Raw genomic sequence first — 13,179 nt, forward strand, 5'->3', positions numbered from 1 at the left:
TTAGTGCCCTCTGCATGCCACACTCTGGGCCGAAGCTAAGAAGGGGAGTGGGGTGTGTGTATGTGTGTGAGCTGGGTCCTACGTCTGCCCGGAGGGTGGTGAACAGCCAGACTCCAAAGACCAGAAGACACTTTAGGGGGCAGAATCTGTGGGAAGAGCTGTCTGGGCAGAGGAACAGCCTTGATCCGCAAGGGTCTTGAGGTGGGGCTGGCTGTCCAGGACATCCGTGAACCAGGCCCACTAGATGGTGAGGCTGCAGTGGTGGGCTGGCTGGGCCTTGTGCCCTACTCATGGGGGCTGAAGGAAGGCAGGGAGTCGGGGGGGAGTGGTGCCTAGACCTCAGTGAACTCCATGCCTTGTGCAGCAGGTGTGGAGTCCAGAGTGGAGGGGCTGACTTCTCTGCTGCCAGTATGAGGACAAGGTCAGCATGCCGGCCTCCTGCCTCAGGTAGCTGCTGAGCGAGTGGCTGTGTTGTAGACGTGTTCTAGATGTGTTCTAGATGTGTTGTAGATGTGTTTCAGGCAGGGAAGGGAGGGGATGTGCCAGGTGGGAAGCATTCCATGGCCCATGCCCCGAGGAACCTCATTAAAATCCCAGTCCCGTGGCCTCATTGTCCTTGTTCAGAATTTAAGTCCTTCACGACGGCCTGCCCAGCTCACTGGGTCTTCTTCCATCCAACCTCCTCTACCCAGTTCCTATCACTGTTCATTCCTCTCTGGTTTCACAGGCCCCTTGCTGTGCCCACCTCGACCTGTGAGGCTAGGGGTTCATCTGTGTCCTTCACCTTGACAGACAGCTATTGCCACTACGACCCAAACAGGAGGACAGTGGACCTAGTGGGGCAGCACACATAAGAGGTCCAGAAGGCAGCAGTGGCGGCTCAGACCTCAGCAGGGAAGGCCAAGGGGGGGGGGCAGAGTCAGGGTAGGAAGGAGAGGACACGGGTGGCTTCAGAAACGTTCTCAGCAGATGAGGGTGCGATGGAGGACCTGGCCCTGAAGGAGTGTGAGAGACAAGAGGAAACACTCAAGCCCCGACCCCTCTCAGGCTGCAGAGGAGATGGGAGCTGTGGCCTCCAGCGATACAAGCCTTCAGAAAATGTCTATTTTGCTTTTCTCTCCAAAGACCTTGTCCGGTGATTGTGGGGGCATCTCGAAGAATAAATAGTGTGGCTGAGGACTCAGGGTTAAGATGCCAGGGGTGGGCCCATGTGGCCTGCCAATATGGCAAACTCCCGACCAGGTCTGAGAGTCTCGGAGGCCGTGGGGATGAGAATGCCACGGTGAAGGGAAGAAGCCGAGAGCTCACGGCCATCACAGACACGTGAAAGGAGCAGAAGAAATTGGGCTCCCACGTGACTGGGCCTCGTGAGCGCGGAGGCAGGCCCCCACCCCCAGCCACCCAACACACACACACACAGAGTTTTCGTTTTATTTATTTATTATTTTTTGGCCACACCGCACGGCTTGTGGGATCCCAGTTCCCCGACCTGGGATCAAACACGTGCCCCACCCCAAATGAGAGCATGGAATCCTCACCACGGGACCGCCAGGGAAGCCCCTACAGTTTATGTCAGCAGTCAGAAGGCTCAGCCCCTCCTCCCAGCTCAACCAGGGTCCCCAGCCTCTCTCCAACCTCTTGCCGTGGCAGCCACTGTCCACGGGCGAAGCCCAGTGTTCAGGTCTCTGAGCCCAGCCCTATCCTAGTGGGTCTGGGCTGTGCCAGGTGTGGGATGCAGGGCCCAAGACTCAGCACACATCTCAGGCTGCCAGGAGCTTCCCTCGGCCAGCCCGGGGTTAGACACCAAGAACGTCCCCAGGAAACAGGGTGGAGACCGAGGGAGGTCCCTGGCAAGGCAGGTACCAGCAGTGGAGGGTTTAGCCCTCCAGACCGTGCTGAGAGGAAATGGAGAGCCCTTTGGGGTGGGGGAGGGGCAGTGGCAGGATCCCGAATACGCCAGAAAGGCCCTGGAGGCTGCAGGCTGGGGAGGGGGCTGGAGGGGAGCCCGGACCCAGGCCCTGGTGGAGGCAGTAGGAACAATGGGTGGGACCAGGCAAAGTGCCTTCAGACTTAGAAGAAAAGAAACATCCAGATAGACATCAAGGACTGTCATTGAGGGGGTAGAGGTGGGGGGGGAGGAATCATTGCAACTTTAATTTGCTTTTATATTTAAAAGATAACGAACCTCCTACTAGACCTGTGGCCTGAGGAAACCATGTGGGGAGGAGGAGACCTAAACTGAAATAACAATCTTAACTGCACAGCTACCAATGTCGCTTCTCCAGGGTCCCTGCACCTGGGTCACGTACCGGGCCCTTGGATTAATTTTCAAAAGTTAAAAAACCCAAATATGTGGAACCTAGAAAAGTGGTACAGATGAACCGGTTTGCAGGGCAGAAATAGAGACACAGATGTAGAGAACAAACGTATGGACACCAAGGGAGGAAAGTGACGGGGAGTGGGGAGGGATGAATTGGGAGATTGGGATTGACATATATACACTAATATGTATAAAATAGATAACTAATAAGAACCTGCTGTATAAAAAATAAATTAAATAAAATTCAGAAATTCAAACAAAAAAAACCCCCCAAGAAACAGAAAACAGTAGAGCACACACCGGAGCACTCACATTCTTAAATTAGCAAATATTCTTGTTTGGTCCTTTTTATTTCTCCTGTTTTTAGTACACTAAAAATATTTTTTTCAAGTAAAAACTTTTTTTTTTTTTAAGTAAAGCTTGTAAGTGAAGGGGAAAACCCCTGGAGGTGGCACACCTAGGCAATTCTGTCCTTATGGCCTCTTGTTCCATCCGGGTTTAATGCATCCCCTGAGACCAGATTAAAATGTTTGTTTTAATCAATGTTCTAATCCCGTCCCCTCCCATCCATCATTGCTCCTCGGTGCCCTGGGGCTGGGAGGTCCTGGCACCCTGGCACAGGGGCCCAGTACAGCCTTTCCTACTTCTTTTTTCTTTTTCTTAAACTCCTTTTTTTTTAAATTTACTTATTTTTAGCTGTGTTGGGTCTTCGTTGCAGTCCGCAGGCTTCTCATTGCGGTGGCTTCTCTTTGTTGAGGAGCACAGGCTCTAGGCGCGCAGGCTTCAGTAGTTGTGGCACACAGGCTCAGTAGTTGTGGCTCGCAGGCTCAGTAGTTGTGGCGCATGGGCTTAGTTGCTCTGCGGCATGTGGGATCTTCCCGGAGCAGGGCTCAAACCCGTGTCCCCTGCACTGGCAGGCGGATTCTTCACCACTGTGCCACCAGGGAAGTCCGCCTTTCCTACTTCTGAACACCAAGCTCTCTGATAGAATTCTCCCATCTCAAGTGCACATATGATCCAATCATTTTTAGTAAATTTACCATTTTCTGTAACACTTAGCATCCTCCTGTTTTAGAACATTTCTGTCATTCCCAATGAGATCCTCTGCCCATCTACTGCGAGTCTCTGTTCCCACCCTGTCTCAGGCAGCTGCAAATCTAATGTCTCTATAGATTTGCCTGTGCTGGACATTTCATAGCAATGAAACCGCAAAACATGAGGTCTCCATCACTTTGCCTCAGGCTGGTGTGCCAGCCACCCAGATGTTGTGAATTTTGTCTGGTTGGATTGTTCCTTGTTTTCCATTCAGGAGCTGTGCCCTTGGCTTCAGTTCTGAAAAGCACTTCCCTGCCGAGGTGGGTGACTAATGCAGAAACCTCCCAGGTCTGCTCTTCCAGGCTGTCTTCCTGCTGGGTCCATGGTGGCTGAGGCCCACCCAGACCTGGTCCCCTCCACTCTGCCCTCTTTGTGTTTAAGACACGGATTAACTCTTCTCTCTCTCTCTTTTTTTAATTTATATATTTTGGCTGCACCAGGTCTTAGTTGCGGCATGCGGGCTTCTTAGTTGCGGCACGCGTGCAGGATCTAGTTCCCCGACCAGGGATCAAACCCCAGTCCCCTGCATTGGGAGCGTGGAGTCCTACCCACTGGACCACCTGGGAAGTCCTAACTCTTTTTATTTTATTTTATTTTTCTTGAAGTATAGTTGATTTACAATGTTGTGTTCATTTCTGCTGTTCAGCACAGTGATTCAGTTATACATATATATACAATTGTTTTTCATATTCTTTTCCATTACCGTTTATCACAGGACATTGAATATAGTTCCCTGTGCTATACAGTAGGACCTTGTTTCTTATCCATCCAATATATACTAGTGTGCATCTGCTAATCCCAAACTCCCAATCCATTCCTCCCCCACCCCCCCTTCCCCTTGGCAACTGCAAGTCTGTTTTCTATGTCTGTGAGTCTGTTTCTGTTCCGTAGATAGGTTAATTTGTGTCATATTTTAGATTCCACATATAAGTGAAATCATATGGTACTTGTCTTTCTCTGTCTGGCTTAGTCCATTTAGTATGATAATCTCTAGGTCCATACATGTTGCTGCAAATGACATAATTTCATTATTTTCTAGGGCTGAGTATTATTCCATTGTATATATGTACCACATCTTTTTAATTTTATTTTTACTTTATTTTTAAAAAATTTTATTTATTTATTTATTTATTTATTTTGACTGTGCTGGGTCTTAGTTGCGGCATGTGGACTTCTTAGTTGTGGCATGCATGTGGGATCTAGTTCCCTGACCAGGGATCGAACCTGGGACTGCTGCATTGGGAGCACAGAGTCTTGCCCACGGGACCACCAGGGAAGTCCCTGTACCACATCTTCTTTATCCATTCATCTGTTGATGGACATTTAGGTTGTTTCCATGTCTTGGCTATTGTGAATAGTGCTGCTGTGAACACTGGGGTGCATGTATCTTTTTTTTTCTTTTTTCTTTTTTTGGCCGTGCTGTGAGGCATGTGGGATCTTAGTTCCCTGATCAGGGATTGAACCTGTGTCCCCTGCATTGGAAAGCGGAGTCTTAACCACTGGACCGCCAGGGAAGTCCCTGCGTGTATCTTTTTGAATTATAGTTTTTTAAAAAAAATTTATTTATTTTTGGCTGCGTTGGGTCTTCGTTGCTGTGCACAGGCTTTCTCTAGTTGCGGTGAGCGGGGGCTACTCTTCGTTGCAGTGCGCAGGCTTCTCATTGCAGTGGCTTCTCTTGTTGCGGAGCATGGGCTCTAGGCACATGGGCTCAGTAGTTGTGGCTCGCGGTCTCTAGAGCGCAGGCTCAGTAGTTGTGGTGCATGGGCTTAGTTGCTCCGTGGCACGTGGGATCTTCCCGGACCAGGGATCGAACCCGTGTCCCCTGCATTGGCAGGCGGATTCTTATCCACTGCGGCACCAGGGAAGCCCTGAATTATAGTTTTATCCAGATATATGCCCAGGAGTGAGATTGCTGGATCATATGGCAACTTTATTTTTAGTTTTTTAAGGAACCCCCATACTGTTTTCCATAGTGACTGTATCAATTTACATTCCCACCAACAGTGTAGGAGCGTTCACTTTTCTCCACAATCTCTCCAGCATTTATTATTTGTAGACTTTTTAATGATGGCCACTCTGACTAGTGTGAGGTGGTACCTCACTGTAGTTTTCATTTGCAGTTCTCTAATCATTAGCGATGTTGAGCATCTTTTCATGTGCCTGTTGGCCATCCTTATGTCTTCTTTGGTTAATTCTTTTAACCTCAGGATTCATCTTTTAAAAGCAAGGAGGTTTGCTAGTTGCCTGTCTTTGGAAGCTTCCTTAACTCCTTAGCATGTCTGGTCCACATCCCCACGTCACCAGCTGTCCGCAAACAGGCCCTGATGGCTGGCTTGTCCCTGCCCAGGACCCATTCAGGATAGCTCAGGTCCTTTGCTCCCTATTGATCTGGAAGCCTCACCTCTCCTTTTAAAATTAAGGTGATCCACATAACACAAAAATTAACCATTTTAAAGTGAACAATTCAGTGGATTTTATTTTTTGTTTGTTTGTCTTTTTTTTTTTTTTGGCTGTGCCACGTGGCATGCGAACTTCCCCAACCAGGGATCAATCCTGTGCCCCCTGCATTGGAAGCATGGAGTCCTAACCACTGGACCGCCAGGGAAGTCCTCTGTGGATTTTAGTATAGTTGCAATTTGGTGTAACCACCACCTCCATTTAGTTCCAAAACATTTTCCTCACTCCAGTAGCTCCTCATTTTCCCCTCCCTCCAGCCCCTGGCAATGAATAATCTGTACTGTATGTCTCTATGAATTTGCATATTCTGGATATTGCATAAAAATAGAATCATACAATATGTGGTCCTTTGTGTCTGAGTTTTTCACTTAGCATAATGTTTTCAAGGTTCATGTATGTTGTAGCACATACCAGTGCTTTGTTCTTTTTTATGGCTAAGACTCCATTGTATGGAGATACCACATTTATTTTTCCATTCATCAATTGGTGGACCTTTGGGTTGTTTCCACCTTTGGCTGCTGTGAACAGTCCTGTACCAGGATTTGTTTGAACACCTTTTTCAATTCCTTTGGATACATCCCTAGGAGTTAATTGCTAGATCAAAAAGTTAAATCTATCTTTAGCCATTTGAGGAACTGCCAAACTTTTTTCCAGGATGGCTGCACTATTTTACGTTCCCACCAGCAATGTAGGAGGGTTGCAGTTTCTCCACATCCCTGCCAACACTTGTTTTTTTCGAAGCCATCCTAAGCCGGTGTGAATCAGTACTTCACTGTGGTTTGGTTCGCATTTCCCTAATGACTAGTGATGCGGAACGTCTTCTCATGTGCGTATCGTCCAGGCCATTTGTATATCTTCTTTGGACCTCCCCTCCTTTTTCAACAGTTGTATTGAAGTAGAATTTATACGCCATAACGTACACCCATAGCAGGTACCCTTCAAAGATTTGTAGTAAATTAATGTTCATATCGTGCAGCCATCGCCACTGTTCAGTTTTAGAGCATTTCCCTCTACCTTAAGACTTCGTGTGGTCCGTGTCCATTTCTGCTCCAGCCCCAGCGGCAACTGCTCCAACGTCTGGCTAGAGACACAGCCCCTCAGTGAGGACTGGGCGGGGACAGTGGACCCTGGCTTCTAGCAGGACACGCCCCATCCAGATGGCCTCTCTCCCTCCCCGCAACATCCCCTTTAGCTCCCACGGATGGAAAATTAGATCTAAAGACTCGCTGGGCTTTGGGCCAAATATTGTTGGCTAGAACCCCTCACAGGGGGTGTTAGATGGGCACCATTGCATCCCATGCAGGACCTCGGTGCTGCTGACCCTAACAAGGGGGCAGTGACAGCCTGACTCTGCTCACTCGTGTGTCCCCACCCCCAGATGTCCACATTGACACCCCACCCTCCATTCACCTCATAACGTGTACACCAGATAGTCCTAGCCTGCTCAGGAATCTCATTACCGCTTGGGAAGTGATGTTTTCCGAACTCTAGCATTTAATTATCTCATCAAGGACTGGGGCCATGTGTTCCGCTGAAATACAGGTTCCTTTGGGGAGGCAGAATAGGTGCTGAATTCTCAGAGTGAGGAGCTGCCTTAAAAGCAGCACCATGGGGACTTCCCTGGTGGCGCAGTGGTTAAGAATCCGCCTGCCAATGCAGGGGACACGGGTTCAAGCCCTGGTCCAGGAGGATCCCACATGCCGCGGAGCAACTGAGCCCGTGTGCCACAGTTACTGAGCCCGCGTGCCACAACTACTGAAGCCTGCGTGCCTAGACCCCGTGCTCCGCAACAAGAGAAGCCACTGCAATGAGAAGCCTGCGCACCGCAACAAAGAGTAGCCCCCGCTCGCCGCAAATAGAGAAAGACCGCGCGCAGCAGCAAAGACCCAACGCAGCCAAAAATAAATAAATATATTAAAAACGAAAAAAAAAAGCAGCACCATGTGGTGACAGATGGGCTTATCTTTCGACTCTTCCTTTTGAGAACCCTTAACTCATGGATAGGATGGATTCATTGTGTGTCAGTCAATGACAGTCATTGTTTTTTCTTTTTTTAAATTTATTTTATTTATTTATTTATTTTTGGCTGAGTTGGACCTTTGTTGCTGCATGTGGGCTTTCTCTAGTTGCGGTGAGCGGGGGCTACTCTCCGTTGCGGTGCACGGGCTTCTCACTGCAGTGGCTTCTCTTGTTGCGGAGCACGGGCTCTAGGCGTTTGGGCTTCAGTAGTTGTGGCGCTTGGGCTCAGTAGTTATGGCTCGTGGGCTCCAGAAGGTAGGCTCATTAGTTGTGGTGCACGGGCTTAGTTGCTCTGCAGCATGTGGGATCTTCCCGAACCAGGAAACGAACCTGTGTCCCCTGCATTGGCAGGTGGATTATTAACCACGGCGCCACCAGGGAAGCCCAGTCATTGTTTTTTCTGATACTTGAGTCGTATCATCATGTATGGCTTCTGTGTCCTTTTAACAGGTTTCTGTCGTGCTCCTGGGGCTCACCTGAGGCTTCCCCTGGAATGCTTTCTCCCAGGAGCCCTGGTTCCTAACTGCAGGGAAAGGGCTGAAACTCTGGGCTCTGGTTGTCTCCTGTCCTTTCCCTCCCTGCCCTCCCTGGGGGCCAGAGATTCCGTAGAACTGGGTTGAAGTCATGCAGGCTGTGCGGCCCTGGATGACACCTTCTACTCTCTGGGGACCAGTTTTCCCATCCGTGAAATGTGGGCTGCAATAGGCAGAAAGGTGGCCCCAAAGATATACACATCCTAATCCTCAGAACCCGGAAGTGTTACCTTATCAGGAAAGAGAATCTTGGCAATTGTGATTAAGGATCTGCAAACGGGGAAATCATTCTGTGTTATTTGGGTGGGCTTTAAACGTAAATTCACATGCATCCTTACAAGAGCGGCAGAGGGAAATTTGTCAACTGTCTTAGTTGGGCTTGGCTGCCATAACAAAATACTATAGACTAGGTGACTCAAAGGACAGAAATTTACTTCTCACAATTCTGGAGGCTGGGAAGTCCAAGATCAAGGTTCCGGCAAGGTATGTTTCATTATGAAGCCCCTCCTCTTGGCTTGGAGAAGCCTGCTGTATTGCTGTACGCTCACGTGACCTCTTCTTTGTGACCACAGCAAACTCTCTGGTGTCTCCCCCTCTTTTTTAAAAATGTATTTATTTTTGGCTGCACCATGCGGCTTGCGGGATCTCAGTCCCCCGACCAGGAGTTGAACCCTGGCCACGGCAGTGGAAGCCCGGAATCCTAACCACTAGGACACCAGGGAACTCCCTGGTGCCTCTTCTTAATAGGACACTCATCCCATTATCAGAGCTCCTCTCTCATGAAATCATCTAACCCTAATTACTTCCCAAAGGCCCCATGACCAAAAACTATCACATTGTATTTTGGGGTGGACACACTTCCGTCCATAGAAGGACACACAGAGGAAAAGGCAGTATGAAGTTGGAACAGAGAGAGATTTGAAGATGTGGACCTTGAAGACTGATGTGATGCAGCCACAAGCCTAGGTACCCCTGGAGCCACCAGAAACTAGAAGAGGTGAGGAAGGATTCACCCCTAGAGGCTTCAGAGGAAGTGTGGCCCTAACACTTAGATTTCAGAATTTTGGCCTCCAGAACTGTGAATTAAATTTTTTTAAATATAAATTTATTTATTTATTTATTTTTGGCTGCATTGGGTCTTTGTTGCTGCGCGCGGGCTTTCTCTAGTTGCAGCGAGCAGGGGCTACTCTTTGTCACGGTGTGAGGGCATCTCATTGTGGTGGCTTCTCTTTGTTGAGGAGCACAGGCTCTAGGCGCGTGGGCTTCAGTAGTTGTGGCCCGCGGGCTCAGTAGTTGTGGCACATGCGCTTAGTTGCTCCACAGCATGTGGGATCTTCCCGGACCAGGGCTCGAACCCGTGTCCCCTGTGTTCGCACACGGATTCTCAACCACTGCTCCACCAGGGAAGGCTTCTGAGAGCCAGAGACATTCTGTGTTTTGCTATCAGAGCTGGTTACCAAGGGTGCTCACTGTACGTACACTGTGTAGGCTTTTCTCTATATATCATAAGCCTCCATCAAAAGGTTTAAAAGCCCATAGGAACAGAAAGCAGAGTAGTCTCTGCTAGGGGCCGGTGGAAGCGGGAATGGGGGGTAAGTGCTGATGGATACTGGGTTTCCTTTTGGGGTGATGAAAATGTTCTGGAATTAGATGAACTGGTGGTTGCACAGCATTGTGAATGTATGAAATGCCACTGAACTTACACTTCAAAATACCTAAATTGATGGATTTGACATTATGTGAGTCTTAACACAATTTTAAAAAAAGCTTAAAAAGTAATAGAACTCAAACCTTATCTTGTAGCCTACAAAACTGGCCGGGTAGAGACAGTCATCATCTTCATGCATTTGTTTGTCCTTTTACTCACTGACTGAGTGCTCACTGCGGAGCAGGCCCCGAGCAAGACATGGCAGACGCAGCAGTGACGTAAACAGTTTGGAGCTCACTTCCTTGTGATTCTCTCTAGTTGAAATGTGAAGGAAGAGAAGGAGCCAGCCAGAAAGGGAGGTGGGAAGAACGTTCTGGGTAGAAGGAACGGCAAGTGCAAAGGCTGTGAGGTGGGAACAACAGGTCAGCCTGTATGGCTGGAGCCAAGAGGTGAGGTCAGAGGTCAGAAGGGACAGACTCAGCAAAATCTGATTTTTATGTGTGTGCTAAAATACACATAAAATTGCCATTTCAGGGACTTCCCTGGTGGCGCAGTGGTTAAAAATCCTCCTGCCAATGCAGGGGACATGGGTTCAAGCCCTGGTCCAGGAAGATCCCACATGCCTCGGAGCAACTAACCCCATGCGCCACAACTCCTGACCCTGCGCTCTAGAACCAGCGAGCCACAACTACTGAGCCTGTGAGCCACAACTACTGAAGCCCGCGTGCCTAGAGCCCGTGCTCCGCAATAAGAGAAGCCACCGCAGTGAGAAGCCCGCTCACCACAACTAGAGAAAGTCCGCGCGCAGCAACGAAGACCCAACACAACCAAAAAAATTTTTTTAAAAATTGCCATTTCAACGCTTTGTAAGTATACAATTCAGTGGCATTAAGTACATTCATGATGTTGTGCAACTATCACAACTGCCTAGTTCCCAAATGAAACCTGTGAAGACGGAGAAAGAGATCAGAGTGATGCAGCTACAAGGTTTCCCCAGGAAGTGGCTTTGGGGGTGACACCTGAAGGTCAGAGGGAGAATCGGGAGCAAGCGCGGAGTTTGGGAAGTGAAGCGGCAGTAAGGATGGCTATCTGCAGGCGGGTGCCTGCAAGGGGTGGTGGTCTGGCTGGCACCTCCTACACATTGCTTCACCCCTTGAGCCCTGTCCGCAAAGCCAGGATATAGGCAGTTTCCAGTGGTCCAGGATTGGAAAGGGTGAGAAGCCGTGAAGGGTGGACAAGGAACACAGGGGATGAGAGTATAAGATGACACTGGCCCACTGGGAGGCAGAGTCAAGATGTGCCCATGTCCTGCCACTCACCTCTGGACGGGCTGGCTCCTTGGAGAGGGCCTCTGAGGGAGGGTTCTGGCCTGGCCTTGCCCTCCTGTATGCCCACTCTGGCTCGGCCAGTCCCAGGATGCTCCCTTGCGCTTCCCTGAGTTTGCCTGAGCCTGATTTCCAGGTGAACCTGCCCGCACGGATGCTGTTCTGGAACAGTTGCCAGGGTCTAGTGAAGGGTCTACCAGGGGGAACCGGAGGGCCCAACCCATCCCCAGCAAGCTGTCCAGCAACCTCTAGGCATCTCCCACCACTCTTCCTGTCACTCCTCCCGGTGTGCCTGTCTGCCTCCCGGCCTTTGCACTTGTTTCTCCCTGAACGGCTCTTCCCCCAGGTGTTTGGGGGCAGCCCCGAGGCAAGTCCACTCCTACACTCTTTACCATCACCTACTTATTGTGACTGTCTGGCCCTTGACACCCCCGCGTCTGCCAGGGCGGGGGTGGGGGGGCAGGTTAGGTATGGATCATCTCTACCCCACCCAACCCGGTGATTTCGGGGCCCAGCGCAGAGAGCGGGAGGGGGCGTGGAAAGTACTCAACAAATATCACTAAAGGATTCCGCACCTCAACCTGGGCGCTGCCAGCCGCCAACTTTCCTTCCCAATTCTCGGAGGAAGGAGGCGAGGGTCTACAGCCCAGGCCTCGGGGGGAGGGGCTGAGCCAGGGCGGGCCAGTCAGTGGGGGGAGGGGCCTCGCGCGGACCGGGCGGGGTGGGCGCTCCGGCGGCAGAAGGGGCGGGGCGGGGCGGGGCGGGGCGGGGCGGGGCGGGGCGGGGCCCGGATTTGGGGGCCGCACTCGAGCTGGAACAAAGGCAGGCGCGGAGACAATAGGCCCGAGTTCCCCCCAGGCCCTGCGGCAACAAGAGCAGCGCCGGACGCACTTCCACCACCGCCACCTACACCGCGTGTGGGCGCCTAGGGGAGCTGGGGGGCGGGAGCCCGCGCCCCACTCCCCTGAAGCTTTTGCGCGGTCGAGCCCGCGGGAGGCGGAGTAGGGCCTGGGGGCTGGACGTGCCGGCCCTCCAGATTCTCTGCATCCTCTCAAAGCTGCCGCCCAAGCCTCCCCCTGGAGTGGCAACCGCAGGACTGAGGAGCCCTGCACAGGGACGAAGGCCCACCCCAGGCAGAGGCTCCAAGGCACCCATGCCTCAAGTATTCTCCGTGCCTAGTGACTTCAGACAGGATCCCCTCCCACAGGCCCCGCTCCCACCTCCGACGGGATCCCCTCTCACTGATCTTGCTTTCCTCTCCGTCAGGACCCCTCCTCCGCCAGCTCCAGCCTTAGGCCCTGCTTCCCTCCTTCTCAGCTCAGACAGGACTCCTCTCTCCCCACGGACCCTGCCCCACCCCCAGGATTCTCCTCACAGACTCTGCTTCTCCCTCAGACCGGATTCCCACAAAAAGACCGAGTTTCTCTCGAATAGGATTCCTCCTCCAGGCCTAGCTTCCCCCATCTGACAGAATTCTCACCAGACACTCTACGTCCTTCCTCAGACGGGAACACCCTCCCCGCACGCAGATGCTGCTCCCCACTGAGGCAGGCTTCCCCTCCCTACAGATCCTGCCTCCGCCCACAGATGGATCGCCCCACGCAGACCCTGCTTCCCCCTCAGAATTTCCCCACTGTTGCGGTTCAGTCCGCCCGCTTGAAGAGCATCAAGGCCAGCGCAGTGGCGGGCTAAAAGATGTCAAGGGGCGCTTGCAGGGCCAGGCGGGATTTCAGTTTCGGTGTTCTGAGCCCCGTGGGATCTATTTAATTTAGTCAGGTTTCA

Source organism: Eubalaena glacialis, chromosome 18 (genome assembly GCF_028564815.1).
Source record: "Eubalaena glacialis isolate mEubGla1 chromosome 18, mEubGla1.1.hap2.+ XY, whole genome shotgun sequence".
Lineage (NCBI taxonomy): Eukaryota > Metazoa > Chordata > Mammalia > Artiodactyla > Balaenidae > Eubalaena > Eubalaena glacialis.